Here is a 6,000-nt window from a genome sequence, read left to right as displayed (position 1 = left end):
TAATGTCATGACAATTTAGACATAATTTATGTTATGTTATGTTTGGAATAATGGTTACATATATGAGGTTCAATAAAAGAAAATTTTCACTGCCTGTTTCTATTCTGACCATTTATTCCATTTCATGGTTATTGCAAAAAAAAAAAAAAAAAATTTTTTACATGGGGGTGGGGGGGGGGGGGGTGTCAAAAAATGATGGGCCCCGGGTGCCACATACCCTAGGTACGCCAATGCTGAAGGGTTAGAAGGAAAAGTGTGCCTTTTTGCAGATGATACCAAGATTTGTAACAGAGTAAACACCGAAGAGGGAGTGGAGAATATGAAAAAGGATCTGCAAAAGTTAGAGGAATGGTCTAATGCCTGGCAACTAAAATTCAATGCAAAGAAATGCAGAGTAATGCATTTGGGGATTAATAATAGGAAGGAACCGTATATGCTGGGAGGAGAGAAGCTGATATGCACGGACGGGGAGAGGGACCTTGGGGTGATAGTGTCCGAAGATCTAAAGGCGAAAAAACAGTGTGACAAGGCAGTGGCTGCTGCCAGAAGGATTCTGGGCTGTATAAAGAGAGGCGTAGTCAGTAGAAGGAAGAAGGTGTTGATGCCCCTGTACAGGTCATTGGTGAGGCCCCACTTGGAGTATTGTGTTCAGTTTTGGAGACCGTATCTGGCGAAAGACGTAAGAAGACTTGAGGCGGTCCAGAGGAGGGCGACGAAAATGATAGGAGGCTTGCGCCAGAAGACATATGAGGAGAGACTGGAAGCCCTGAATATGTATACCCTAGAGGAAAGGAGAGACAGGGGAGATATGATTCAGACGTTCAAATACTTAAAGGGTATTAACGTAGAACAAAATCTTTTCCAGAGAAAGGAAAATGGTAAAACCAGAGGACATAATTTGAGGTTGAGGGGTGGTAGATTCAGGGGCAATGTTAGGAAATTCTACTTTACGGAGAGGGTGGTGGATGCCTGGAATGCGCTCCCGAGAGAGGTGGTGGAGAGTAAAACTGTGACTGAGTTCAAAGAAGCGTGGGATGAACACAGAAGATTTAGAATCAGAAAATAATATTAAAGATTGAACTAGGCCAGTTACTAGGCAGACTTGTACGGTCTGTGTCTGTGTATGGCCGTTTGGTGGAGGATGGGCAGGGGAGGGCTTCAATGGCTGGGAGGGTGTAGATGGGCTGGAGTAAGTCTTAACAGAGATTTCGGCAGTTGGAACCCAAGCACAGTACCGGGTAAAGCTTTGGATTCTTGCCCAGAAATAGCTAAGAAGAAAAAATTAAAAAAAAAAAAAAAAAAATTTAAATTGAATCAGGTTGGGAAGACTGGATGGACCATCCGGGTCTTTATCTGCCGTCATCTACTATGTTACTACTTTACTATGTTACTATGTTAAAATCGAAACTATCCTTCCCCTCACTAAAAGGAACTTCACTCCCAGGAAAATTAGGGACTTCCCTCCCTTTCAGACTCACCGAGCTCTGGAACAACCTTCCCTCCCCTCTTCGGATCCTAAGTGCTCTCCAACCCTTCCGTAAACAGCTGAAAACCTGGCTATTCTCAAAAACCTATCATCCCTCCTAATCTGACACCATTGTCCTCCAACTTCCCTCTTTCCTCTGTTCCTCATCTAACACATTCCATGAAGTTCCTTTCCCTTCACTTTTCCTGTAAACCGTGCCGAGCTCCACGATTGTGGAGAAGGTGCGGTATATAAACCTAAGGTTTAGTTTAGTTTAGTTTAGAAGGGTGGTGTGTGTGCTACCATTTTCTCCAGTGACTTTCCAATTGCGACAAGTGATTTTTAAACATTGGGAATTCTATGTTTTCACTCAGTTTTTGCAGAGATTCCTAGAATCACTTTTAAGCACAAAAGAAATTTGGGGGAGAATTATACATCACTTTCTCCTGTTTTATATTTCTTATTCTTTGTGACTTTGTGCACACTGCATGCATCTGGTAGTAGTAGTAATTTCAGGACATTCAATATGCTGTTGTATGTCCATGCCAGAAAATATATATAGGTCAGTCTAAGCATGCTATTAAAATAAGGATAGCAGAACACTTAAGCTTCATATGCAGTGGTAAAATGGAAGCCCCTTTATTTATTTATATACCACTTATAACTTAAGTGGTGTACATTCAAGCATTTTTCCCTATCTGCCCTGGCAGGCTCACACTCTACCTAATGCACCTGGGACAATGGAGGATTGAGTGACTTGCCCAGGGTCACAACAAGCAGCACAGAATTTGAACCCACAACCTCAGGGTGCTAAGGCTGTAGCGCTAACCACTCTGCCACATACTCCTCAGTGGCCTACTCCAGGATATGAAACATGCAATTACAGAAGTAAAATTTTTTTGTCATCAGGCAGTTTCATTTCCCCCGTGGAGGAGATATTTTCAATGTCTTGACCTATTATGAACAAAGGTTAATTTGGCTCTGGTATACTGTTAGTTCAGAAGGTTTGAATAAGGATATTGAGTTGCTCACACTATAACACCATCAACTGTTGTCAATAAACATTGAGTGACGTAGCTCTGCTATGTCAGGGGATAAAATTGACTATGTGTGTGGTGGTATTTTTCAGATCCAGCCTCGCTCAGTAGGGCCATTAAATGATGTTTTGAAAGAGCTTTACTATATATATATATATTTTTTTTTTAAGAAATTAAACATCTTTTTCTGATGCAGATTAATGGATAACACCATGCACATTCTTTTTCAGGATTGAGTTCTTCCTCCTGATGAAGCAGTGTGTGAAACACGAACTCGTGTTGAGGAAGAGGATTGAATAAATGTTTGTGGAACTGGATTTGCTGATTTAGAACTTTTGGGTCACATGGATTGATTTTGATGATTGCGTTTGGATTTTTTTGCACATTTTTCACTTGGGAGTTTTGGACTTGGACAAAACACAGTTGTTCTTCTCCCTGGCAGTTTGCTGCAGTGGAACTTTACACTCTCATCCCCTGTCTGGGCTTCAGTCTACAAGATAAAATAAGATAAGTGATGCTTTATTTATATCTTTAGGCGGTAGGCAGGGAGTTCTATGATGTGAGTGATTATGCCACTGCCAGTATAGGTTGGTGTTAATCTTTTAACTGAGCACAATTTTCATATTTATAGGGTGAGTTTGGTTTTTTATATGGATGATCTTCTTGTATATTTGTTCATATGAAGATCTCTATTGATGGCTGATTTTCTCCCGAAACATTTTCTTGATTGTTTTTGTAATTGAACAGAAAAATGCCTACTGTACCTGAATATATACTACTTCAACAAACTTCAGGCTTGCAGATATCATATACTATTAAAGACCCTCAATAGATCAAAAAACCTTTTATAATCTAACAAAAAAGATACTCACAACATTGCAAGGAGACAACCAGTTCAGACTACTTTGCTGACAAAGTAGAAAAAATACAGTCTCACCTGGACTCCGCCACGCTACAGACGTAGTGCCCTGTGACTCAGACAAAATGATTAAAACTACAACAGGGAACCTAACTCACTTCAAAACGGTCTCCTGCAACGACAGTTCCAAGATACTAGACATTATTCGCCCTTTCGGCTCCAACCTGGACCTCTTTCTGCCACGCCTTCTAGTGGAAGTGACAGATGCCTTTATGGACTCCATCCTTCCTCTCATCAACACCTCTCTACAAACAGATATAGTGCCTGCAAACTGGATCGGTCATCAGACCGATCTTGAAAAAGCCCACAATTGACCCTAACGTGCCTGGCAACTTTAGACCTGTCTCCAACCTACTCTTCAGCTCCAAGATCCTTGGAAAAACAGTGTAAAAACAATTGTACTCCTTCTCACTGTCCATCTGTCTTTCTCTCATTCCTTCCCTTGCTGCAAAGGAAGTGGGGAAAGAGAGAGAGAGATCCATGGCGCATTTCTTCCCCCCTACTGCCACATCCAACATTTCTTCCTCTCATCCTTCTCTTCCCCATGCATTTCTACCTCACTCTTCTCTCTCTCTCTTTGCCCAACAATTTTTCTCTTTCTTCCTTTCCCCATGTGCACCATCTCTTTCCTTCTCACTCACACACTCATGCCCAACAATTCTCCCTTTCTATTCCCTCCCTTCTGTGTCCCAAGTTCATGCTTCTATCTTCCTCCATCCATATGTATCTCTTCCCTTCTTTCATTTCCCTTCCAGCCATGTGCATCTCCTCTATTTCCTTCCATTCCACTTTATCCATGTGCACCTTCTTCCTCTCTCTTCTTTTCCTCTTCATCCAAGTGCATATCTTCCCTTTCTCTTCAGTTCCCGTTCCCTCTCTTCCATCCTCCTCTTCTTTCCTTCCTCTCCATCCCATAAGAAACATATCCCTTCTCTTCCATCCATGTCCAGCATTTCTCCACACCCATCCATCCATCCATCCAACCAGCCAGCCTAACCAACTCTCTCCGTTTTCCTACATCCCTCAGTCCAACACCATTACCTCTTTCCTCCCCCCCAAACAAGTCAAGCATATCTCCTCCTCTAACCTTTCTCATTCTACCACCCTACCATTGCCTGACCCAGAATCTGGATTCCACATAGGGCCCTGCACTGGCACTAACTTCAACGAAGAACCTTCACATTTCACGTCCACGCGCTTGGCAAGGCCCTGTCGGCTCCACCACTTTGACATGTTTGCGTCAGAGGGATGGTACAAACAGGGCCTCACGAGCGGATAGACTCGAAGGCTCAATGTCAGTTAAGCTAGCACCAGTGCTGACCCTTGTATAGACTCCGAACTCCCTGACAGGCAGTGGACTGTGGGGCCACCCTGGCTGACCTGGAAGGCAGAGGGAAACAGGAGCCCTAAGTAGGGGATGATAAATGTGCCCATATTTGCTTTTCCAAATGGCTGCATGCTAATGCATACATTTGTTCATGGCCAGAAATTCAAGAAATAGAAATATGCTTGTTTTACAGCCATACTAACAATGGGCTTAGCATGCAAGAAAGTCCTATGGTGGGGTGCGCTGGTCCATTTACTAGTGCAGCCTAGTAAAAGGGGCCCTTAAATTAAAGGCTAAATAGTGGCACATATCCACCCCCCTCTCCTGTGTACCCACAAAATAGACAACTTCCATTTATGCAGTGGCATTGTACTGATAAGTATCATTGAATATAACATAACATAACTTTATTTTTCTATACCGCCATAATCAATTTCTAGATGGTTTACACAGAAGAGGGCTGGACAATCAGCGAAATACAAATAGTTAAAAATTCAGCAAGTTTCTTAAATATATTCAATATAAAGTTTTGTTAGCCATGATATCCACATTCATCAAACAATGCTGACTTAATTACTTTTCGAAATGCACCATAAGACAGCATAGCTCCACCAATACAATTACTCCACCAGGACTGCTGCTTACTTGCTTGAAATGCAAGAGTCCTATCCAAAAAAAGTCTTGTATCTGCAGCCAGTAATTTTTGGATAGGCAAATAGATTGGAATTCCTAGTTATCCTCGTTGAGCTGTATAACACAAAATGAGATAAAAGGTAATTTGGGGCAAATCCCCAAACCAACTTAAAGCAGATGCAAGAGAATTTGAATAGTACTAGTGCCTAAATAAATAATCTTAAATAAATAAATAAATAAATAATTAAATAAATAAATAAATCTCAATATTTTAAATGGATGCAATTGAAGCAGGCCATTCAGGTAGGGTTCCCTGAATGGAAAAATCTTAATACTCAATATAGTCTGCAAGTTTTATGTTTCCAGGCGGATTTCTTGGGTCACCAAGCCGCAAAATGGTACAAGATTATATATGGATTTTTAAATAAAAAAAAGAAAACTGGTCTTAGGGATATTTGGAGTATTGAGATTGGACAGACAATTTCTGCATCTCAATGGCCACGATTTTGGTCCTGGAGATTAAGATCTACAAAGTCAGCATCTATGAGTCAAACTTGGATGTTTTTATTACATAGAGTGTTATGGACCCCTACGCGCCTGCAAAAGATAGATAATACTA

Source organism: Geotrypetes seraphini, chromosome 2 (genome assembly GCF_902459505.1).
Source record: "Geotrypetes seraphini chromosome 2, aGeoSer1.1, whole genome shotgun sequence".
NCBI lineage: Eukaryota > Metazoa > Chordata > Amphibia > Gymnophiona > Dermophiidae > Geotrypetes > Geotrypetes seraphini.
Note: the sequence above shows the minus strand (reverse complement) of the source record.